Here is a 25,177-nt window from a genome sequence, read left to right as displayed (position 1 = left end):
ACAACCAAAGACAGCAGTCTTGCCAGAGAAGAAACTAGTTTATCCAGTCTCTGCTTTACATGCCACAGGCCCTCAAGTTCAATCCAAAAAAACTAAGCAACGGTAATTTAAAATGTATTCCATAAACGTATTACTACAGTCTTGCCAGCAACCTGTTGCGACCCAACACTCCTTGGCCTCTACAGTTAAGACATCTGCCCAGTAATCCTGTATTCCAATTCAAAGAAGAAGCCAGCATAGGCCAGTCTCATTTCAGAGCGGGTTTGCGTCTGCCTAAGGCAACCTAGGTTAGGCAGAAGCTTCTCTGCCCCAGTCTGGGTGGAGTCACCAAAAAAAAAAAGAAACCGATGCTACAGTCACCCAGGTCCTCCCACTAATTTGTTTCTGGTTGAATGTTGAGGATACAACCAAAAATAAAGGTTTTTTTATTGGCACTGATAGTTCCATAAAGAACCTTTAACATCCACAGAACCTTTCCATTGCACGTAGTAGGGGTGGGCGATATCTCGATATTTAAAATATATCGAGATATTTTTTAAACACGATATGGATTTTGACATATCGTATATATCGATATATTGTTTATATTTAATTCTGATTCTGCCACTTTGCTCGTTTGTCTTCTCTGTGCTGTGCTTGCCCCCGCCTCCTTGATTTTGTTCCCCCTCCCCTCGCGTCGCGTGTTGTCTCATAAACACAGCAGCGCCCTCAACCAGACCGAAGACTGCAGAACTAGTATAAAAAAAGACAACTGGCTCCATTATATGGAGATACATCGGTTTTAAGGCGTCGGGCGAACAGCAGGCAGATGTCTACTGTAGGGCCCTATGATTTCCGCGATGCAGAAAATGCGGATGAAATTGCGGAATTCAGTCATAAAAACGGAATTTACAGTTTAACGTGGAATGTCACGGAATTTGTCAAATTTTAAATGAATTAATCAAAAGTAGGTCATTGCACTCGCATCAAATCGCAATATGGACTAATATCTGTAAACATTAAGCCGGAAAAGTCTATTTAAATATGAATCCTGAATGTTCTGCGTGTCTGTGTTGATGAATGGCGCAGAAGCGCGTCTTCATTCATTAAACACACGGAAGCGCGCGTGACGCTCCGGTGATTTTAGCTTCTGTCCTCTCACTAAATGAGGATGTGAACACATGAACAACATCTCCAGAACTGCACTGAGAGTCACTCCATGAGCATCTGACCGTTTGATTTGAGTAAAACTACCGTCATATCACATCATAGACTGTATATCACATGCACAGAACTGTAATGGTAAACCCGTCAAAATAAAAGTATTTGCCAGAAATCTATTACTAGCCTATTGTTCAGCAGAATGTACATAGCCTACTACTACTACTATTAAAATGAAACGAACATAATTTAAGGAATAATCACACAACATTTCTTCCATGTATTATTTTTAATAGTAAATCCCCTTTGTTTACCAAAAAATTAAGTTTGCTTAATTTTCAATTATTAAAAGATAAATTAAATGAATGTTTTATGCCTTAATTTGATAACCAAAAAAATGTGAATACACAGAATTTCAGAGGGGGAAAAAAATTCTCATAAGGCTATTTTAAGAAAAAAATGTAACAAATTAAGTTGTTTTTATGCATTTAAATAATTACACTTGCTTAAACACAGAATTTGATAACAATAAAACATATGGTGAAGAAAAAAAACATTTCATAGGGCCCTAAACATGTAATATTTGGCATATTTGGCCATATATGCCATATGAGTTAGTTCATGGAGTAAGTATATGTAAACTATGTGTTCACACTGCTTTTTTCAAAATGGTGGTGCCATGATTTTGTATGGCATGCTCTTAGCCAATTAATATAGACCTACATCACTAGGCGTTCCTATTGTGCTGGGTAAGACCCTACTAGACCCCATTAATTAATGTTCCTATAAATAAATCAAATCAGGTATTTTCACCAATAGTTAGAGGAACTATAAAAACATTCATCCAATGCCAAAGAAGAACCAATTTGAGTTCCTCAAACAACCTTTCAGTGAACAGTTCTTAAAGAACCATTTCTTAGTGTGAGGAATATCTGAATAATCTATTTTCTACCATATAGAAACATTTGTGCATGGAAAGGTTACATGGATGTTACAGGTTATTAATTAAAACAAATTCCAATAAAGAACCTTTTCTTAATGGAGTGTCTATTTACACTAAGTGCAAATAGCCCGCCTTGTTGGCAGAGGCTATTTACACCAACTCTGCCCACCAACGTGTGGTTCAGCTAGTCAACATTAGCAGATGGTAAAACATGTGTCGTACTCATTTTGACGCGATCGACCCGGGTTCAAAACCGCCCTTTGGCAACCTTTTTTCTCCCTTTTCAAATTTCAAATCACATCGGAAAAGCATTTATTTTCAATGAAAATAAAGGAAATAATCAAAAAGTTGAAATTAAAATATCGGGTAGGGTTAGGGTAGGTGTACAGAGGGCTTTATTGTCCCAATAAGGTGACATCCATTTAATAATTTGAATTAAAATTTACATTTACACTCAATAAGTTATTATTGCATACTGTTTTCTAATGTACTAAAATTCTGAGATGCAGATAATTGTCACTATTTGCAATAAGTAGTATAAATAGCAAAGAATCCTGCTATTTTAACAGTGTCAATAGAATCTATAGATATTTGCACTTAGTGTAAATAGCATTTCACAAAAGCAAATGCTGCTATTTGCACTTAGTGTAAATAGCACATACAGCTATGAAAATATGCTATTTTCACAGTGTAAATAGCCTCTATCTCTATATACACTTAGTGCCTTTTTTTAAATAGTGGAAAATCCCCTTTTATGGGCATTATATTTTTAGAAGTGCAGCAAGATTACAATATGTCCAATGACATGGAAGTGTCCATTCACTATTGCTCATATGGACACTCTGCCTCTCAGGCACTTAATCATCGCCTTAAAATAACCTGTTTATTAAACTGCTTTGGCTATTGCATAAACTATATTTAGTCCAAACAGAACAAGTAGGTATACACCTAATGAACCTTGTACACGCTCTTCCCGTGCTTGTATACATTTAGCACTGCCTCTGGCCTTGGGTTGTCTTGTATTGTCTGAGCCAAGGTCGTATAGCTTCCTCAAACAGACATAACAAATGGGAGGAAAGAGTGGGATCAGCCTTGCAGAAGCATCTGCTCCCAATTTAGGCCAAACTGGCTATGCTAATGGAAAATTAGCATCCTCAAGGGGGGCTTGGGAACTAACAGAGTGTTGAAGACCATTTGCTGTGGATGTATTAGTTTTGGCAATTCATTCAATGGTTTGTTAAAACCTTCTTTTCAATATCTTTTCAATTATGCCACAAAAGTTGGACAGTATGTCAACTTAGTAAAGTATAATCTTAGTTGAACTTCACAGACTTTACTAACGGAGTGCCGTAGCACTCATTTCAAACAGATGGAGTGGAATTAAATAGGAATGCAATAATTCTAAATAAATGCATGTTAACTTAATAGGATTAATCAAAAATCAACAATTACCATTACAAGATAATTGCAAAATTATTTTTGGTTCAGAATTTTAGAAACAACTGTTTTTACCATGCTAAGAGTCCAACAGTTTCTGTCAGCATCCATGAAGATCAGTAGGGAAAATAAGGAGAATTCTTTGTTTTTTCCAGCAAATAAAAAGAGCTTGGATTACTTCTCCTGAACTTCCTCCCTGTGAAGACAGGGGCGGGAATGGAAAATCAGCTCCTGATGATAGCATTTCCCACAAACATGCCTGGAGGAGTGCTGATATGAGAGCTTCACTTGAACCTCATCTGCTAATTTAAAATCAATGTCTGGAATACCAGCATTGGTACAGAATACTAGCACACTAGTATGCATAGAATGCTGCCTACTATTAAAAAAGTGAAACGGAAAACATAAAAACACATTCAATAAACAACACACATTCAAAACAGCCAAATGACCTCATTAAGGCAAGACACCAAATGTTAAAAGGGTAATATTTTAACAAGAGCCTGACCGATCCTCCATTCTTTGCTACTGGCGACCCAGGTCAGTGTAGAGATGTAAAAAGTGTAAAAATGTACCCGAGTAAACTGCTTCAAATTATACGCCCGCCACCCACCAGCATCTATATTCAATCATCATATTCCAATGATTCTAATTCTTAATTTTGCATATTGATATGGTGAATAGATGTTAATTTTCTTGCCGATAGAGGAATACGTTAACTCACATGTGCTCAGGGTTTGCTAGCGATTAGATCATGTCAGCAGTGTTGCTCATTCTTGAAGCAAAGTTTTGCCTGAATGATGATTAGATTCACTGTTTTGGATCACTGCATTTAATCTACTTTGTCATTTAAAGTATGAGCATGTATATTTTACACATGTATTTTTTAATCCATTTTCAAATTATTTCAAATTTCTTAAATATTAAAGAAATACAATTATATTGGCTTTATATCGGCCATCAGCCACCCTGCTTTCCAAGATAACGGCATCAGCTGGCAAAAAAACAATACTGGTCGACCACTAATTCTGTTTACAGTATGTATATACTGTATTCTACAGGCAATACAGGATAGGCAACATCAGTCCTGGAGTGCCGCTGTCCTGCAAAGTTTAGCTCTAACCCTAATCAAACATACCAGAACAAGCTAAATCAAGGTCTTTAGGATTACTAAGGCTACAGACAAGTGAGTTTTATTTCAGGGTTGAAGTGAAACTCTACAGGACATCGGCACTCCAGGACCGACGTTGACAAACCTTCTTATGATCCAGTACCAGTTAAAAGTTTGGAAGTGTGTCCAAACTTTTGACTGGTACTGTACTAGTGTTGCACGGTGCACCGATACTTCAAAAGTATCGCGATTCTCGAAAATTAAAAACGTCACGATTCCTAAATTTATTAGTATCGATACTTTAAAGAATGACTGCGTTCCAGATTTGTAAGAGACGTATTTCATGTTGGTGTGTGCAACGCACGCTTCCAGTGCCTTCCTATGGACGTCTGTGTTTTTTCTCCTCACGCAAGCAGCAAAAAAGCACTACAGCGAGATGGCTGCATTAGTGGCTTTACTAAACTGATTTGGCTTTACTAAAATGTGTGCATAATCGCATTAAATAGTAAGTTGTTCAGATGAACAAAGCATGAGGTTTTCTTGCATAATTAACATTTTAATTGTTTGGTCAGACAGTTCATTTATAATATATTCACATTAATCGGGGATTAAACGTGGAGTTATGTTCTGTATGCTAAATATGAAAATGAGCGTATCTGCACAGCACCTATAACTGCGCTTTGTGTCTGCTGATTGCTGATCGAAATTGGCTCACTGACCCTGTAAACTCATTCATTTCGTTCATAAACGAGATGTATCAGTTCATTCAACTCGTTCTCGAATGAGAAAATCTCTCGATCTTGTTCAGTGAAGGGCGTATGGGTTCACTACATTCAACAAATCACATGCTCCGTCTCATCTTGAGTAACTCTGACAGGATGAAACCGTTCACAGAGCTGTTCACGAGCTGCGCATGCACTGCTAATAGCGCTGTGCTCGCGCCCTGCTGTGGATGGAGGAACTTCAGTGAACGAGAAATATGAGTCAGTGGATTACCTGAACGAGAACGATTCATTCACCTAAAAGATTTGTTCACGGATGAACCATCACTAGTGCAATTTCATATAGCCTATATAAAATATTTGGAATATATATTTTCATATTTTATTAAGTTCTTTGATAAGGTTACAATATGAAGGTCTAAGTAACAACGTATCTTCTGTGATGTCCCCCATGCGCGGGTCGGGGTGGGTAAAGAAATGTTACTTTATTTGCGGGGCGGGCCAAATAATTTCATAAAAGCGGGACCCGCGGGTTGGACAGAAAACCGACCCGCGCATCACTAGGCTGCAAGTGTGAGCAAAAGTGATACTGTGGCCGCTGGTCCACGACTGGTAGAAAAAGATGACGCTAAATAAAGCTCACTGGCTGAGTTTTCTCCTCTGAACGAAAAGGTTGCACAACTAACAGAATAAGTTACAATATATGAGATATTGTTGCTAAATTTTATTTCCTTTTTTTATTTTTACTTGAATGTCATTGCTTAAATTGATATTATTTATCTTTTGACATTTAATCTTCTGAGATCAGAAACATTGTTTAATATAATCGCTGTTCATATTTTTATTCAAAGTTCAGAATCAAGATAAATTTATTACTCGTTTCTTATGATAACTAAGATAATGCTGCTAAATTTATTATTTCTTTACCTTGAATGTCATTGCTCTAATTTTTATTTTTCATTTTAATTTTTAGCTAAGAGTTTTCTCTTAAAACCTATTCACAAAGCTGCTGAGACAAACTTCTAAGGAATAGAGAGAAGTCTTAAGCTAAGAGGGTGGTATCAAAAAAACTTCTCCGTGTCGGTACCAAATTTCAATACCTAAGGGGTTAATCTCATCAACGTCAGTGAGCCAATAAGCCTGCATTTACATTTTATCGATACCGATACGATACTGCATACCGATACTAGGGGTGTAACGGTACGTGTATTCGTACTGGACCGTTTCGGTACAGGGCTTTCGGTACGGTGCATGTGTGCCAAATGACCGAATGCAATATTTTGTTTGTGGAACATAGGTACATTTTCGTGTTTCCACATGAACATATTAAGTGGCGGAAGTCTCCGCGTTCAGCGCAAATCCCGCCCTGCAGCTGATTCTAAAGTTTTCAAAAGGCATCACACGAGTGTGAACATCACTACAACTAGGAAAAAACCGACCGTAATTCAAATGCAGCTCCTGTCGGCATTTAAACAGAATATTCGAATATTCGTTTATTTAAATTACTTTTTTTTTTTTCATTTAATTAAATTAAGTTTAATGAGACAGATGTTATTTTTCAGCAACATTTATTGTTTCCGTCATTTTTGAACAAGCTTACACACAATAAGCTTGAACATTACACATCGAGTTTTGTAGCTGAAAACCTTTAATGCGTGCAAACAAAAAGTACAGATTAAAAGCAAAAAAAAAAAGTTAAAGAAAAAACTTTAAGCAGCCTGCAGCAATTAGGCTTTTGTACAGAATGTAGCTTACACTTAACTTTGAAACTGTCAGCAAATCTTTTTTGCTTTTTTTTCTATTGTTTTTACATGTTCTTGTTAAGAAACACGGGGGATCTGGGCAAAGTCGGCTCCTTGTCTGTTAACAATAAGGCCGGCCACGGAGAAAACGCGCTCTGACGGCACAGACGTTGGCGGGACTCACAAATAACGATGTGCTAAGCAAATAAGTTTTGTGAAGTGCTTCGTGTTTTCGTTTCACCACTGAATGGGATCCTCATCTGGTGGAATACATGGCTCCAGCAAGAACTGTTCCCACTCGTCCCGGCTGGACTCTCTGTAATCATTGCTGAAGAACTGGCTCAGCCTTTTCGGACGAGTGAGCATTGCATCCTCTTCATCGTTGGTGGCGGCGGTTGCATCCGCACCACCCGCATCAAGGAAAATGTTCTGATAATGTTCAAAAAGTTTTTTTTCTTACTTCATGTTTTCATCGAGAAACCTGAGATGTTTGTGCCGAGGGTCTAGGGCGGACACGAGAAGAGGAGTTTTTCACTGCATTCTCCAAGTTAGCAGTGTTTATTCATTGCTTGAGAGATGCCGCAACAATGTTCTTGAATTCGGTCACTTTCTGTGATCCTCCACGGCATATTTGAAGTACTGTAGAAGACCACAGTTCTTATTCGTTAATGATTTTTTGCTTGCATACATCTTCAAATATGCCGTGGAGAATCACAGAAAGTGACCGAATTAGGTTTTATTGTGGACTTTTTTTCTTTTTTTTTATGGCAAGCAAAAATATGTCGAAATTCGAATATCATTTTTATTAATCGAATAATTAGAGCAGAACGAATGTTTGAATGTTCGACTATCCGTGCACACCCCTTATATAAAATTTATATATATATATATATATATAATTATATTTTATTAAAACGTGTTTAAAAAAAAAAGTGTAAACAAATTGTTAAAAAAGTTTATAGTAATAAACCTAAATAACAAACCTAATAAACAAAGCAGTTTAATGTTTGCATTTCTTTCCCTTACTGTACCAAAAATGAACCGAACCGTGACTTTAAAACTGAGGTACGTACCGAACCGTGATTTTTGCGTACCGTTACACCCCTAATATATATATATATATATACACAACCCGAATTCCGGAAAAGTTGGGACGTTTTTTAAATTTTAATAAAATGAAAACTTAAGGAATTTCAAATCACATGAGCCAATATTTTATTCACAATAGAACATAGATAACGTAGTAAATGTTTAAATTGAGAAATTTTACACTTTTATCCACTTAATTAGCTCATTTAAAATTTAATGCCTGCTACAGGTCTCAAGAAAATTGGCACGGGGGCAACAAATGGCTAAAAAAGCAAGCAGTTTTGAAAAGATTCAGCTGGGAGAACATCTAGTGATTAATTAAGTTAATTGATATCAGGTCTGTAACATGATTAGCTATAAAATCTTTGTCTTAGAGAATCAGAGTCTCTCAGAAGTAAAGATGGGCAGAGGCTCTCCAATCTGTGAAAGACTGCGTAAAAAAATTGTGGAAAACTTTAAAAACAATGTTCCTCAACGTCAAATTGCAAAGGCTTTGCAAATCTCATCATCTACAGTGCATAACATCATCAAAAGATTCAGAGAAACTGGAGAAATCTCTGTGCGTAAGGGACAAGGCCAGAGACCTTTATTGGATGCCCGTGGTCTTCGGGCTCTCAGACGACACTGCATCACTCATCGGCATGATTGTGTCAATGACATTACTAAATGGGCCCAGGAATACTTTCACAAACCACTGTCGGTAAACACAATCCGCCGTGCCATCAGCAGATGCCAACTAAAGCTCTATCATGCAAAAAGGAAGCCATATGTGAACATGGTCCAGAAGCGCCGTCGTGTCCTGTGGGCCATGGCTCATTTAAAATGGACTATTTCAAAGTGGAATAGTGTTTTATGGTCAGACGAGTCCAAATTTGACATTCTTGTTGGAAATCACGGACTCCGTGTCCTCCGGGCTAAAGAGGAGGGAGACCTTCCAGCATGTTATCAGCGTTCAGTTCAAAAGCCAGCATCTCTGATGGTATGGGGGTGCATAAGTGCATACGGTATGGGCAGCTTGCATGTTTTGGAAGGCTCTGTGAATGCTGAAAGGTATATAAAGGATTTAGAGCAACATATGCTTCCCTCCAAACAACGTCTATTTCAGGGAAGGCCTTGTTTATTTCAGCAGGACAATGCAAAACCACATACTGCAGCTATAACAACAGCATGGCTTCGTCGTAGAAGAGTCCGGGTGCTAACCTGGCCTGCCTGCAATCCAGATCTTTCACCTATAGAGAACATTTGGCGCATCATTAAACGAAAAATACGTCAAAGACGACCACGAACTCTTCAGCAGCTGGAAATCTATATAAGGCAAGAATGGGACCAAATTCCAACAGCAAAACTCCAGCAACTCATAGCCTCAATGCCCAGACGTCTTCAAACTGTTTTGAAAAGAAAAGGAGATGCTACACCATGGTAAACATGCCCCGTCCCAACTATTTTGAGACCTGTAGCAGAAATCAAAATTGAAATGAGCTCATTTTGTGCATAAAATTGTAAACTTTCTCAGTTTAAACATTTGCTATGTTATCAATGTTCTATTGTGAATAAAATATTGGCTCATGTGATTTGAAAGTCTTTTAGTTTTCCTTTTATTCAAATTTAAAAAACGTCCCAACTTTTCCGGAATTCGGGTTGTATATGATAAGATATTATATAATTATAAATAAATATACTGTGATCTTGAAAATGCACCTGAAAACTAAATGAAGAACAGAGTGGGTTACTGCAGGAAAAATGTCCTAAACAAGAGATGCATTTAATAGTAAGAGTTTAAACCAATTCCGCATAAAGTTTAGAGCAGCATACAGTTTACAGTTTAGAGCAGCAAAGTGTCTTTCCTCAGAGATTAAATTGCATCTTATGGATTTATTCGTAAATGTTAAAAAGTCCCAAAAGTATTTATATTTTGAAAAAAAAAAAATTATATACATTTATATATATATAAATATATATAATTATATTTTATTAAAACGTGTTTAAAAAAAAAAAAGTGTAAAATTGTTAAAAAAGTTTATAGTAATAAACCTAAATAACAAACCTAATAAACAAAGCAGTTTAATGTTTGCATCTCTTTCCCTTACTGTACCAAAAATGAACCAAACCGTGACTTTAAAACCGAGGTACGTACCGAACCGTGATTTTTGCGTACCGTTACACCCCTAATATATATATATATATATATATATATATATATATATATATATATATATGATAAGATATTATATAATTATAAATAAATATACTGTGATCTTGAAAATGCATCTGAAAACTGAATGAAGAACATAGAGTGGGTTACTGCAGGAAAAATGTCCTAAACAAGAGATGCATTTAATAGTAAGAGTTTAAACCAACTCAGCATAAAGTTTAGAGCAGCATACAGTTTACAGTTTAGAGCAGCAAAGTGTCTTTCCTCAGAGATTAAATTGCATCTTATGGATTTATTCGTAAATGTTAAAAAGTCCCAAAAGTATTTATATTTTGAAAAAAAAGGCTTGTTCTGACTTATTGCTGCAGTGTTGCAACAGTTTATTTATTTATTTATTTTTTAAAGTCTTTATAACATTAAAACATCTGGAAAGTTTCATTGCTTAAACATCCTTCTCATAAACAAAGCATTTAGCTAATCAAGCTCCAAAAACACCTTTTTTTTTCCAAAGGGGGATCTGAGGCATCATGGGGCAAATCCATTTGAATATGACTGCCTCCAGAGCAAGACATCCAAAGCAGCCAACTAATATGGATCTGACAGCAGCTGCATCACAAGCCATAAGTAAATGATTTCATAATGCTTTGTCCGTAAATTAATGTTATCAAAACACTTACTCATGTGCAATAGCAATGGGGCATTGATAATGTTTCCTGTGCAATTACGTGAGCCAAACAAAACAGTGGTCATTTATGACTAAACTTAAAGCTGCTTCTGTATGTAATTTATCAAAAGCATAAAAATGATGTTTGCAGATATTTAGGAAACAAGCTAAGTTCACATAATTATTCCGAAGCAATACTCCAGTCAGTTATCCTACTTTGAAATGCGTGTTCCGTGTCAGAATGTTTGTTTTTGTTTTGGTCTGTGTGATTCTACACAGTGCCAATTTACTCATTACTATTTCAACACCGTGGTTGCCAGTTGGAGGAAAAAACAGCATGCTGCAGCCATGGAAACCAGCAGCCAACCACCAACATAAAAAGCCTCGGCATCCATCTAAAAAGCTATATGACCAGAGGTGTATTAAAATACAGATACATCAGCTCATCAACTTAAGCTGTGGTTACACTAGACTCAGAGTATGCAAAATTGTTTCGCATGCTGCAACAGTCGTGATATGACGTAACGCTGTGCAGCATCTTTTTAAAAACCTAAATTCAACATTCATTAAATTATAATACATCTAAAATGTAAAAACATACAATCTATTCCACTTTCCTGCGACGCTGCAGTTTTATATTTACTTTCTTTTAATACAGATAGAAGGTCATGTGGTGACATATCGATTTGCCGTTGGTCACACTGTATCACGTGATGTGAATTCGCAGGCCAGAGTTCACCAAGCTTGAACTTTGGAATGCAGGGAAATGCGAAACCTTTCCTCACAGGCTTGGATTTCAGAGCTGACACATTCGCATGTGTATGAATGGAAGTTAATGGAACAAAAAATCTAGTGTGACCGCAGCTTTATAGTGTTAGGCTTGTCGGCTTACACTGTCAATAGTGCTTGTTCCTGTTTCAAGTCCTCAATCTGGCAACCTATGTGAACAGAGTCTGAGGACAACTCTCTCTTTTGGACTGCAGTACCCATTTCAACCACTAGCTATCATTATTACATACTGTAGCTTTAAAGCCCTTAAAAATCATTTAAGACAGAGGGTCAGAATGATGGTTGAATAATCATTTTTCTGCACACACACACACACATATACATATATACATATATATATATATATATATATTTTTTTTTTAATTTATTAATTTTTTTTTTTTGTGCAAAACAAAAAAACATTTAAGTGAACCTGGTGGAACATAATAATAATAATAATAATAATAATAATAATAATAATAATAATAATACAAAATACATGTTGTGAACCCTTTAATAAAAAATATTTGTAATAAATGTTAAAAAAATGTTAAAAAATAAATGTTTTTCCCTAGTTTTCCCCAAAACATCACCATGACTTCTGGGAAATCTGAGGTGCTTACCGAGCCATCATTTTTTGTACCATTTAAACCCATACATACCACCATACCACAACCCGATACCGATTTTTTTACAAGCAAACTGGCTGATTCCAATTTCCGATTTTTTTTTTTTGTTTAAGCAACAAACAAGAAAGAAGGAAAGTGTGCATAAACAAGATGTTTATTTGGTATTTAATAGGCCAAACTGGCTTTTGGCTATTGAAAACAATAACCGTAACCATCTGAAATTTACGGCAGTAACTGCACAGTACGTAGCCTACATTGAATACAAACATAGATGATACAGATATCAGCATTTAGCTTTTGTTTTTGAACTGGTTTGAAACTACATAGAACTGGCCTTAAATTAAAAGATTAACTGTAACCATGTGAAATTAAAGGCAACAACTGCATAGTTCTACAATCCAAACAACACAATCAACACACATTCAATAAGATGTTTCTTAATCAGCATTCAATATTTGTTTTAGTTTTTAAAAAAGGTCTTTACCAGTGAGACTAAATAAAAGTATGCTATATAAATAAATTATTCCAAAATGTTAAAATCAAATAATGTTGGTGCGAATAAAACAAAGATGCAAAGTGTTTCATTCATCCAATAAAAAAAAATAAATAAAAAAAATTAGGGTAATGATTCATCTATATTTTTTTACTTGAGCCAATGAAAAATAAATAGGCTAACTATTGTCTCAAGTAAAAAAATATAGATGTGAATCATTACCCTAAAATGTTTTAATTGGATGAATGAAACACTTTTTTTCAGTGTGCTACAGCAGGTGATTTTTAAATCAAATTAAAATTAAGTCGATGTAATTTTAAGGTAAAATAAAAATAATCATCCTGTACAGAACTGACGTTTACTTCTGGCTTTTCAAACATGTATGCAAGTTCTACTTTACAAAAAAAAAAAAAAAAGCATTTCAGTTTTGTCACAATTTAGTCAGTTTCGTTTCTCATCCAACACGTGAGAAGTTGAGCTGAACATCCTTCACTGTCTCCGCGTGTGCGGGGCGCGGACAGGAACAGATATGCTTGCGCAGCTTCAGTGCACGCAGGAAAGACTTTTATTTGTGCAAGCAGCTGTGTCATGTTGAGCTCCAGAAATAATCAAAGCCCAAGAGATCCCGCTGAGCTGGAGCAAGAACACAGCAGAACTTAATAACCCTCTTCCATTAGCAGACAATTTCCAACAGCTGAGAGCAGACTTGTCCAATACCCACTGTCAGAGTCACGGCCCAAAGAGCCTAGCAACAGGTAAATCAACACAATGGACGTGTTCACGGAGATCCTAGAGCTGTAAAATAAAAAAAAATACAAGAAGGGAGGAGTGAGGCCCCATTTTCATTGTGCAGGGCTCTATTGTGCTGTACAGCAGTGCTTCTGGTTTTGTCCATCACGTCGATGTAAAAGAGCTCAGCACTCCCACGGAGATCCGAGCTAAAAACAAGCATGTCTGGGGAGAGGCGTGTCCATGGCGGCTGTAATTACATGGCTGTGTCAGTAAAATGCTGGGGGAAGAGCAGAAAGCTCTTAGATCTACTGTGCAAAAGAGGTCTAGGACAGCCTGCATGACAAACAGCAAACTACAGTGCATGCCCACAGCAAAAATCAACAGCTCCATTTAGATTATTACATTATCCAGGTAAATAAATGTGCTGTTTCCCCTTGCAAAACCACAATCTAGAGCGTCATTTTGTGGTTGCTAAGGTATTGCTACTGTAATTGATGCTACTGCATTTTTTAAATGTTCTGACCACTACAATGCTAGGCTGGTACAATGCAGTTGCTGGTTGTTAGTGTGTTGCTAGGCAGTTGCTACAGCAGTGGTTCCCAATTCAGATGACTGAGATCATCAGCTTGTTCACTGTTCACTGTTCCCTAATCCCTAAGCACATTCACTTCACTAGACCAAATGTGCTCATTTGGAACACCCAGCAACGTCATCACACACAGACGAAACTTCAGTAACTAACCTAAATTTTGTAGTATTTTGAGGTATGATGACAATAATTTTGTAAATAAATTAACATAATTTTTTTAATAGACATGCATATAAAAAAATCCAAGTGCACTTTTATAAATATGCTATTATTTCACTGATACTAAATAGGGGTGTGCACGGATAGTCGAACATTCGAATATTCGTTCTGCTCTAATTATTCGATAAATAAAAATGATATTCGAATTTCGCAAAAAAAAAAAAAAGAGTTCTCAATTAAACCGAATTTGGTCACTTTCTGTGATTCTCCACGGCATATTTGAAGATGTATGCAAGCAAAAAATAATTAATGAATGAATAAGGGGCAGTTCACATATCGCGCCTAAAAACGTGTGGAAAACGCGTTCTTCTTTCCAAAGCACTCGGGCAGAAGCGCTCCTGAGGCGTCTGTCATTGCTAAGCAACAATGACGCGCTCTCTCCATGAAGATGCAGAAATTTCAGCAAAGGATAAATGGATTTGCAGCACAAAAAAAATCGCTTTCAGTAGCTCTGCTACTAAATTTATTTCAAAATGTCAATCCATATACAGATATAATCAGCTGTTCCTTCATCTTGGCTGAGCTTTCAACGTTGTTAAGGGAAAGGATGAAGCTGATTGGTTAGTTCTTGTCACATGACCCGCGGTTTGCTTGCGGCTCTCTGAAAAGTTGAGATGTTTTTAACTCGATACGGTGCGGACGCGCTTGGAAAAAACGGGCGCGTCACACCGCGTCGCTTTCATTATGAGCGCGCATACCGCGCGCCTACATTGGAAATAACGAACTTGAGACGCGATATGTGAACGGCCCCTAAGAACTGCGGTCTTCCTACTTCAAATATGCCGTGGAGAATAACAGAAAGTGACCGAATTCAAGAACATTGTTGCGGCATCTCTCAAGCAACGAAACACCGCTAACTTGGATAATGCAGTGAAAACTCCTCTTCTCGCGTCTGCCCTAGACCCTCGGCACAAACATCTCAGGTTACTCGATGAAAACATGAGAGAAGTGAGTCCCGCCAACGTCTGTGCCCGTGAGAGTGCGTTTTCTCCGCGGCCGGCCTTATTGTTAACAGACTAAGGAGCCGAATTTCCTCCGATCATGTTTACATGCCTGTATTTCTTAACAAGAACATGTAAAACAACAGAAAAAAAAGCAAAAAAGATTTGCTGACAGTTTAAAAGTTTCAAAGTTAAGTGTAGGCTACGTTCTACAATAGCCTAATTGCTGCAGGCTGCTTTACGTTTTTTCTTTAACTTTTTCTTTTTTTCTTTGTTAACTTTTTTTTTTTTTGCTTTTAATCTGTACTTTTGTTTGTTTGCACGCATTGTTAAAGGTTTTCAGCAACAAAACACGATGTGTGATGTTAAAGCTTATTGTGTGTATGCTTGTTTAAAATGACGGAAACAATAAATATTGCTGAAAAATAACGTCTGTCTCATTAAACTTAATTTAAATAAACGAATATTCGAATATCCGTTTTTTGTGAGCTCAAATATTCGAATGTGATATTTGCGGAAAACGCCCATCCCTAATACTAAATTTTTCAGCCAGCGCCAAAAAACGATTATTCAGAATGATTTCTGCCAATACCGATAGTTTTCAGCATTGTTGTTCTCCCCAAACCAATGATGTAAACTACACAGGAAGCCCACTCATTTGGGACATACTATTAGAGTTTAAAATTACCAACAAATGTATTATATTCAATGCTATTTATTTTCAGATATAATATTTACACTCAAATTCAAAAGCAAAATGCACAATGTAGTTTTTATAAAAACTAGTCTTCTCTATAGTGTTTTAATAGCCAACTAAGGCCATCCTTAAAAATATTTTGGTTTGCAGTAACAGTAATTTAAAAAAAAAAAAAGGTCGGTAGGTTGGTCTACATTTTTTTTTTCAAGTTTCAATGTAAAAAAAAAAAAAGTAAATTTTTGTGATGGTGATGACGTCGGTATGAATTTAAACAAATTAGCATATCGTGACGTCACTGACTGGGTCTTCAACCAGTGCCTTCGGGCGCATCATTGCAAACCTCGTTTTGATGCAGGCTATATAGACCACAAACAAATTTAAATCTTTGTCAAAAACATGTTTATTGCATGAATTTCAGGTGAGAAAAAAAAAATGAGGTACTGTTTTACTTGCATCCACCGCTACGTATCAATGCAACCTACAAATGAGAGAACGTTTACTTTGCTTTGCTTGTCACTTTTGTGAAAAAAATCCTGAGTGACGAGTGTTCATTGAATCGATTGTAAAATCGATTTTGCATGTCGTACTCGGTTACTAACGTAACCTCGGTTCCCTGAGATGAGGGAACGAGTACTGCGTAAGCTAGCTTACGCTATGGGAAAAGGTCCCCTTTTCTCGAGAATATGAAGCCAAAAATTATCCTTAATTTTTAAATAATGTAAAACGCAGTGCTGCAGCACAGCAGACCCAAGCGAAGCGGCTCGCGCGCTTATTGGCTGTGCTGCGGCAACTGCAGCAACCTATGGTGAGGCGGCGGAGAGTAACGAACCAATGGGGGCGCTTCTTATAAGCCACCGCTTCACCATAGGGATCAGGTTTTAAATCGACTGAAGCAATCACCCGGTCCGAGCACATAGCACGGCAGGTTACGCAGTACTCGTTCCCTCATCTCAGGGAACCGAGGTTACGCTAGTAACCGAGTACGTTCCCTTTCGAGAGTACTCTCGTACTGCGTAAGCTAGCTTACGCTATGGGAACACAATGTAAAACGCCGTGCGTGCTCGGGAACTTCGACCTGTCACAGCCCGAGGCGAGAGCTCGGGGCTTTATAGCAGGAGAAATCCCAGTCCCAACAGCCAACCTTAGTGAGCTTTATATAGGGAACGAAAAAAGGGGGACGTGATAAGGCTTAGCACATCTATATAGAAAGTACCCTGGCCTGCAGGGCAGGGACTTGCAGATTATAGAATCTAATAAATGTGGACGGAGAGGCCCAGCCTGCCGCCGCACAGATATCATCCAGTGGTATCCCGCAGGACCACGCCCATGACGAGGCCATACCTCGGGTGGAATGGGCTCTGATGCCGAACGGGCAGTGAAGGCCCTTAGATTTGTAAGCCAGCGAGATAGTGTCTACTATCCATCGCGATAGGCTTTGCTTCGTGGTGGCGAGACCTCGGGTGCGCCCACCAAAGCATATGAAGAGCTGGTCCGACCTCCTGAATAAGGCGGAGCGCGCAATATAGGTTTTAAGAGCCCTGACGGGGCAGATGAAGCTCGCGTTGCTTTCGTCGCTTTGCGAGGAAAGGGCTGACAGCGAGATGACCTGCGCTCTGAACGGTGTTGAGAGCACCTTGGGGACATAGCCGTGTCTTGGTCTGAGAATGACTCTGGAGTCATTAGGCCCAAACTCGAGACAGTCAGCGCTTACAGATAGCGCATGTAAATCCCCCACTCGCTTGACTGAGGCCAGAGCCAGTAGAAAAGCGGTTTTGAACGAAAGAAGCTTCATATCGACAGACTGAAGCGGTTCAAAAGGGGGGCCCTTTAAGGCCTCTAGGACCGTAGACAGGTCCCAGGAAGGGATTGAAGGGGGTCGGGGAGGGTTCATCCGACGAGCTCCCTTAAGGAAACGAATGACCAGTTCGTTTTTTCCCAGTGATAGGCCGGCCACCGGAGCATGAGAAGCTGCAATGGCTGCCACATACACTTTGAGACGGGGATCTGCCCGCATCTAAACGCTCCTGTAGGAAGGAGAGTATCTCCGTCACGTCACATAAGTGAGGGTCTAGGTTCCGTGTCCCGCACCAGGTGGAGAACACTGACCATTTCTGCGCGTATAGGCGCCTGGTTGAGGGCGCTCTGGCTTCCGTAATGGTCTTTAACACTCCCTCAGGGAGGTTCCCGGGTACCCGTTGAGGGGCCATACATGAAGGGCCCAAAGTTCGGGGTGGGGATGCCAGAGCGCGCCCTTCAGCTGCGTGAGGAGATCTTTCCGCAGCGGTATTGGCCATGAGGCTGTACTGGACAGCTGCATCAGCTCGGAGAACCAAGGTTGGGTCGTCCAGAGTGGGGCTACTAGCAGCATAGCACATCTGCTCTTCCTGACCCGATCGATGACCTGCGGTAGCATCGCGACCGGTGGGAAGGCATAAAGCGGGCGTCTGGGCCAATCGAGGGCCAGCGCGTCCCTGCTCTTTGAAAAATATATTGGGCAATGAGCGTTGTCTTCTGAGGCGAAGAGGTCGACCTCTGCCCTGCCAAAGATGCTCCACATCAACTGAACCGTCTGTGGGTGAAGAGACCACTCCCCAGGGGGAACATTCGCCCTGGAAAGCATGTCCGGGCCCCGGTTCAGGATGCCAGGTACATGCGCTGCCTTTAGCGAGCGCAGATTGTAATGTGCCCATGTCAGAAGACGCTCGGTCAGGGTGTGCAAGGTTTCTGACCTGACACCACCCTGGCGATTTATGTAGGCCACCACTGACATGCTGTCTGATCTGACCAGAACGTGGTGGCCCTTTAAAAATGGGAGGAAAGCTTTCAGGGATAGTTCGACCGCTATCATCTCCAGACAGTTTATGTGTAACAGTCGCTCCGGGCTCGACCAGAGGCCGGAGGCAGACCTGCCCTCGTACAGGGCACCCCAACCGAGGTTGGATGCATCTGTCGAGACTACTTTCCATTTCGAGACAGCGCCCGTGCTTACGCCTAACTGATACCAGTTGGCTATTTTCCAAGGGGCCAGAGCTGTGATGCAGCCGTGGGTCACCCTGATGCGCGCGCGGCCGGAAATCCAGGCGCGCGCTGGAACACGGTCTCTCAGCCAGCGCTGTAGTGGGCGCATGCGCAGCAGGCCCAGTTTGAGAACCGCAGAGGCTGATGCCATCAGACCTAGCATTTTCTGAAATCGTTTGAGCGGGTAAAGAGACCCGGCTTTGAACGACACGGCTAAATGCTGAATAGTGAGAGCGCGCTGTGACGTCAGACGCGCTGTACATGTCACAGAGTCTATGTCTATCCCCAAAAAGGAAATCCTCTGGCTGGGAGACAGAGCGCTCTTGACAGTGTTGATCGTGAGACCCAGGCATTCTAAATGGCTGAGGATCCAGGATCTGTGTGTCGTCAGTAGTTCCTCGGAATGGGCTAAAACTAGCCAGTCGTCGAGGTAGTTCAATACTCGCACTCCCCGCATTCTCAGGGGTGCGAGAGCGGCATCCATGCACCGTGTAAACGTACGGGGCGCTACGGAGAGGCCGAATGGAAGAACCATGTACTGATAAGTCTGCCCCTCGAAGGCGAATCTCAAGAATGGCCTGTGATGGGGTGCTATTTGAATGTGAAAGTAAGCGTCTTTCAGATCCACTGAGAAAAACCAATCCCTCGGGCGAATTTGCGCGAGTATTTGTTTGGTAGTTAACATTTTGAACGATCGCGTCATAAGCGCTTTGCTCAAACGTCTGAGATCTAGGATGGGTCTGAGGCCGCCATCCTTTTTTGGTACGAGGAAGTAGCGGCTGTAAAAGCCTGACTCGCGCTGCGCAGGGGGGACAGTTTCTATCGCCCCTTTTGCAAGAAGGTTTATCAGTTCGGCGCGAAGGACGTGTGTCATTTCGCTTTTCACTTTCGTTTCGACCACGGCGCGAAAGCGCGGCGGTCTGCGAGCGAACTGGAGCGAGTAACCTCGTTTTATTATATTCAAAACCCAATTTGATATGCCGGGGATGGCCTGCCATGCAGCGGCTCGTGCGGCTATGGGTTGAATGTGCTTCGGGCACTGGCCGCCTGTTATGAGGGGACCAGTAGCTCGAGTATGCTGTGCTTGTGACACTGTGGTGACAGCGCTTATTTGTAGGGTTGCGCACTGAGAAGTGGGCACGCGCGCTACATTTAGAGCACCTCCGGCGCGAGCGGGAAGGTGGGCATGAAAGGAGACCCGAGTGAGTCTTTGTGACACTTGGGGGAGTGTGTATACATGTAGGGGTGCGTACTGTGTAGTGGGCACACTGCCTACATAGAAAAAGCTCTTTTTGTGCTTTATTGAGGTCGCCGTGAAAACGGCGTTTGTGTGCAGGCGTGCGTGCATTGTAACAGGCTCGTTTACTGCAGTATAGACATCTCCAACCGCCTTTAGTGAGGGGATTGGAGGAAGCATGTGAGGTTTCTTGTGTGGTGGTCCGGCCGCAGCGGGACTTAACCACGGTCTTTTCAGCCCGAAGGTCAGGAGGGCTTCGGAGGCTCGGGGTTCAGCACAATCCTGGGCCGAGGTCCCCGTCTCTCTGGCGGTTTGCGGCTCGTAGAGCGAGAGCGGTGCTGGGTTTTGGTCGCTGGGCGAGACTGTAAGTCTGGCTGCGATGACTTCGAGGTCTGAGGGGGCGGCGCATTTCTACGGCGTCCCGCAGCAGAGCTAGAGCGTTTCGGCAGGAAGTGTCTCATTGCCTGTGACGTTTTCTGAGCCTCAGTGAAGCGTTCAGCGAAACCCTTAACCGACTGGCCAAAGAGGCCGGAAGGCGAGATAGGAGAGTCGAGAAAGGCGGATTTGTCGGCGTCTTTCATCTCCGTGAGCGTGAGCCAGAGGTGTCGCTCTAAAACAGCGAGGCTTGCCATGCTTCGGCCGAACGCTTGTGCTGTGGTCTTTGTCGCACGCAGGGCTAGATCAGTAGCGCTGCGGAGATCTTTAAAGTCATAGGTATCTGGGGCAGACTCGTCCAGGTTACGGAGAAGTCTGGCCTGAAAAACCTGCAGCACAGCCATGGTGTGTAGAGCCGAAGCAGCTTGACCAGCGGAGGTGTAAGCTCGGCCAGCGAGAGCTGAGGTGGTGCGGCACGGCTTGGATGGATGCACAGGCTTCGACCGCCATCCAGCGGCTGAGGGCGGGCAGAGGTGTGCAGCAATAGCCTCCTCGAGAGGGGGGAGGCTCTCGTAACCGTGGTCTCGGGCGCCGTCGACAGAGGAGAGCGCTGACGAGACAGAAGTCTTCAAGCGTGCGGAGAATGGGGCTTTCCACGACTTCGTGAGTTCATTGTGAACTTCCGGGAAGAAGGGGGCGTTTCTTTGCGGAGGGGCCGAAGGGCGCCCCTGCAGGAACCATTCATCCAGCCTGCTTTTAGCGGGCTCGTCTGGAGGAGACCAGTCGAGCTGAAGGTCGCTGACAGCCCTTGTAAGCACGCGAGTAAGCTCCGCGTCGATATCGGCGCATTGTCCGGTGCAGCTGGGTGCTGTAGAGGGGGGGAGGTCCGCAATGGAGCCCGACCATTCCTCACTACTGGACGCGGCGAGAGAAAGGCTGTCGTGTCTGTCCTCTTCCGCCTCAGGCGCTCCGAAGGAGAAGGGGGCGCTGGTGAGCAGGGACTGGCGCTGCTCGTCCACGAAGAGGACAGGCGAAGGAGAGAGAGCGGGCGAGGCACGCGGGGAGTGTTCCGGCGTGAGCTCGCGTGTAGCAGTATGCTCAGGCATTCTCTGATCGCGGCGTTTCTTACGCGGCACTTGAGAGAGAAGAGGCGGAGCGGGTGGAGCATCGTGGCTGGTTTGAGCTAATCGAGCCCGCAGGGTCGATATAGCCATGTCGTCGCACTCAGGGCAGCCGCCCTTGAAGAGTGCGCTCTCAGCATGCTCGCGGCCCAGGCAGGAGACACAGATGATGTGGCGGTCCTCGCTGGGCAGAGGGCCTCGGCAGGAAGCGCAGGCCCGAGGCATTTGAAACAACGCCTCGAATTCTGGAGGAAAAAAGTGTGATGCAGCGGCAAACACACTAGCTTTGAAAAGGATATAGTCACGCCGGATGGCGCAGCAGGAAGCGAGTGCTGAAGGCGGCGTCGAGATGAAGCACGAGCCGGCGTCCTCAGATCTGCGTTGCAGTGCTATCCCGCTGAGAGGCTTTTCGACGCCGTGTAGAGGCTTCTCCGGAGAAGACAGCGAAGTGCAGGTGAGATCGCTGAAGGAGATGAAATCTGATCCCTATGGTGAAGCGGTGGCTTATATAGTTCCAGCCACGCCTATTTTGGCGCGCTCTGACGTCCAATGGGCGCGAAGCGCCCCCATTGGTTCGTTACTCTCCGCCGCCTCACCATAGGTTGCTGCAGTTGCCGCAGCACAGCCAATAAGCGCGCGAGCCGCTTCGCTTGGGTCTGCTGTGCTGCAGCACTGCGTTTTACATTATTTAAAAATTAAGGATAATTTTTGGCTTCATATTCTCGAGAAAAGGGGACCTTTTCCCATAGCGTAAGCTAGCTTACGCAGTACGAGAGTACTCTCGAAAGGGAACTAAAGTTTTATACGGCAAATAACACCAAATATAGGTAAATCCACGGACAACAGGCAGGAGGAATGTAAAGATTCAATATATTGGTAAAGACCAATAATGCGCATATGAATTTTTGGTGTGCATTAAGGAAGCTGCCTTATGAGCCCCGGTACGTGTTCCATTACATATCGCCGCATGCACAGCTGTGTCTACACAACTTTCAAAGGCGGACGAGCTCGACACGCAGTATCTGCTTTCTCATCTTTCACCTCGTGTACGCGCACGAGATGCGATGACAATATATGTGTCATTGCATTATTCAAGAGTTTTATTTGTCACATACCAAATTATATATAGCATACATAACCAGCAGTGAAATGTGAGTCAGGTCCGCTCCATGGACAGTGCAATTATTAAAGAAAACAACACAGATGGAAATAAACATAAATATAGCTATGTAAGAATGAAATAAAAGTAAACAATAAAAATATAAGAATAAAATATGAAAAAGATGTATATTGTAGAATTAAATAGAACGCAAAGGTACACAGGAATGTACAAGAATCAAATGTGCAAACATGGTGACACTGTCAGTGTGTCTATGTGAGGTAGTGAATAAAATGAAAAAGATAAAGTGAACATTAAGTGGAGGCATGAGGATGTTAAGGGACTGGTTAAGAGTTTAGGAGCCTGATGGCCTGGGGGAAGAAACTCCTCCTGAGTCTCTCGGTTTTTGCCATCAGGCAACGGTAGCGCTTACCAGATGGCAGCAAAGTGAAAATATGGTTACTAGGGTGGATGGAGTCCTTGATGATTTTAGTAGCTCTACTTCTGCAGTGTTTGAGGTAGATGTCCTGCAGAGAGGGGAGAGCAGACCCGGAGATGCGCTCAGCTAAGCGCACAACTCTCTGCAGTGCTTTGCAGTCATGACTGGAGCTGTTCCCATACCACACTGAGATGCACTGAGTCAATACACTTTCTATAGCCCCAGAATAGAAAGTTTTCAGGATTGCTGGTGAGACCCTGAATTTCCTCAGCTGTCGCAGATGGTACAGTCTTTGCCTGGCTTTATTAACCTGAGTTTGAATGTGAGTAGTCCAAGTCAGGTCCTCCGAGATGTTTACACCAAGGTACTTGAAGCTGCTCACCCTCTCTACAGGGGTCCCGCTGATCATAAGAGGAGTATAGGGCTGCTGCTGTTTCTTCCTGAAGTCCACAATCAGCTCTTTAGTTTTGCTCACATTCAGAAAGAGACAGTTGTCCTGGCACCATGATGTTAATTTCTCTACCTCATCCAAGTATGCGGTCTCATTGTTGTGAATGAGGCCCAGAACCACAGTATCATCAGCAAATTTGATAATGGATGTGGAGCTGTGCGAAGACACGCAGTCATGTGTGCAGAGAGAGTAGAGCAGGGGACTCAGGACACAGCCCTGTGGGGCTCCTATGTTCAGGGTGATGGAGCTGGAGGTGTACTGGCCTAGTTTCACCACTTGAGGTCTGCCGGTGAGGAAATCAAGAATCCAGTTGCAGAGTGAAGAATTCAGGCCGAGGTCTATGAGTTTAGAAGCTAGCTTTAAGGGGACTATAGTATTAAAAGCTGAGCTATAGTCAATAAATAGCAGCCTTACGTAGTTCCTGTTATTGCTGTCAATGTGTGTGAGAGAAGAGTGCAGGATGTGAGAGATGGCATCATCAGTGGATCTGTTAGGGCGATAGGCAAACTGAAGAGGGTCCAAAGTATCCGGTATGGAGGAGCAGATGACGTTTTTAACCAGTCCCTCAAAGATCTTCATGACTATTGATGTGAGGGCAACTGGACGATAGTCATTCAGACAAGAGGGTTTATTGTTTTTAGGCACAGGGATGATGACCGATTTTTTGAATGAGGTGGGAACCACCGATGTAGCAAGAGACTCATTAAAAATGGATGTAAACAAACCAGCGAGCTGATCAGCGCAGGACCGCAGAACACGGCCAGAAATCCCATCAGGTCCGGCTGCTTTCCTTACATTCACTCGCTTTAGTGCCCTCCGAACCTCGTCCTCCGACACGGTGATCGCATGATGATCGCTGATCTGACTGCTGCTTCCTGACGCGCTGATCGGCAGACTCACACTGCTTAGATTGTTTTCAAAGCGGCCGTAGAAAGTGTTTAGCTCGTCAGCCAGCGACGGATCTGCTCTCACCTCTGCAGAGGATTTATTTCCAAAGTCACAGATGGTCCTTAGTCCTTGCCACATGCGTCGGGAGTCATTTAGCTGGAAATGTGACTCTATGCGTTCCCTGTATCTGTGTTTGGCGGCTCTTACTGCGCGCCGGAGAGCATAGCACGATGCTTTGTACTCGCTCATGTTTCCTGACAGAAGACCGGCGTTGTAAGCAGCAGTTCGTTTGTTTACTGCTGCACGGATCGGCTGCTTTCCTTACATTCACTCGCTTTAGTGCCCTCCGAACCTCGTCCTCCGACACGGTGATCGCATGATGATCGCTGATCTGACTGCTGCTTCCTGACGCGCTGATCGGCAGACTCACACTGCTTAGATTGTTTTCAAAGCGGCCGTAGAAAGTGTTTAGCTCGTCAGC

General features: G+C 42.1%; 1 protein-coding gene across 8 annotated transcripts in view; it reads right to left on the bottom strand.

Moving 5' to 3' along the window:
- Positions 1 to 25,177, bottom strand: part of pacsin3 (protein kinase C and casein kinase substrate in neurons 3) — a 53,002-nt gene that overhangs the window by 17,751 nt on the left and 10,074 nt on the right. Inside the window, exon 1 of one of the 8 annotated variants that reach the window (XM_059537406.1) lies at positions 3,596 to 3,738. The exons of 6 other annotated variants lie outside the window; for them this stretch is intronic. The gene's annotated coding sequence lies outside the window, so the exon portion shown is untranslated. Of the gene's footprint in view, positions 1 to 152; positions 277 to 3,595; positions 3,739 to 25,177 lie in introns of those variants that run through there. One more of the 8 variants, XM_059537424.1, reaches the window with a different exon arrangement.

The sequence above is a fragment of the Carassius carassius genome, chromosome 3, assembly GCF_963082965.1.
Source record: "Carassius carassius chromosome 3, fCarCar2.1, whole genome shotgun sequence".
Taxonomy (NCBI): Eukaryota; Metazoa; Chordata; class Actinopteri; order Cypriniformes; family Cyprinidae; genus Carassius; species Carassius carassius.
This window is presented reverse-complemented; position numbering and strand designations above follow the sequence as displayed.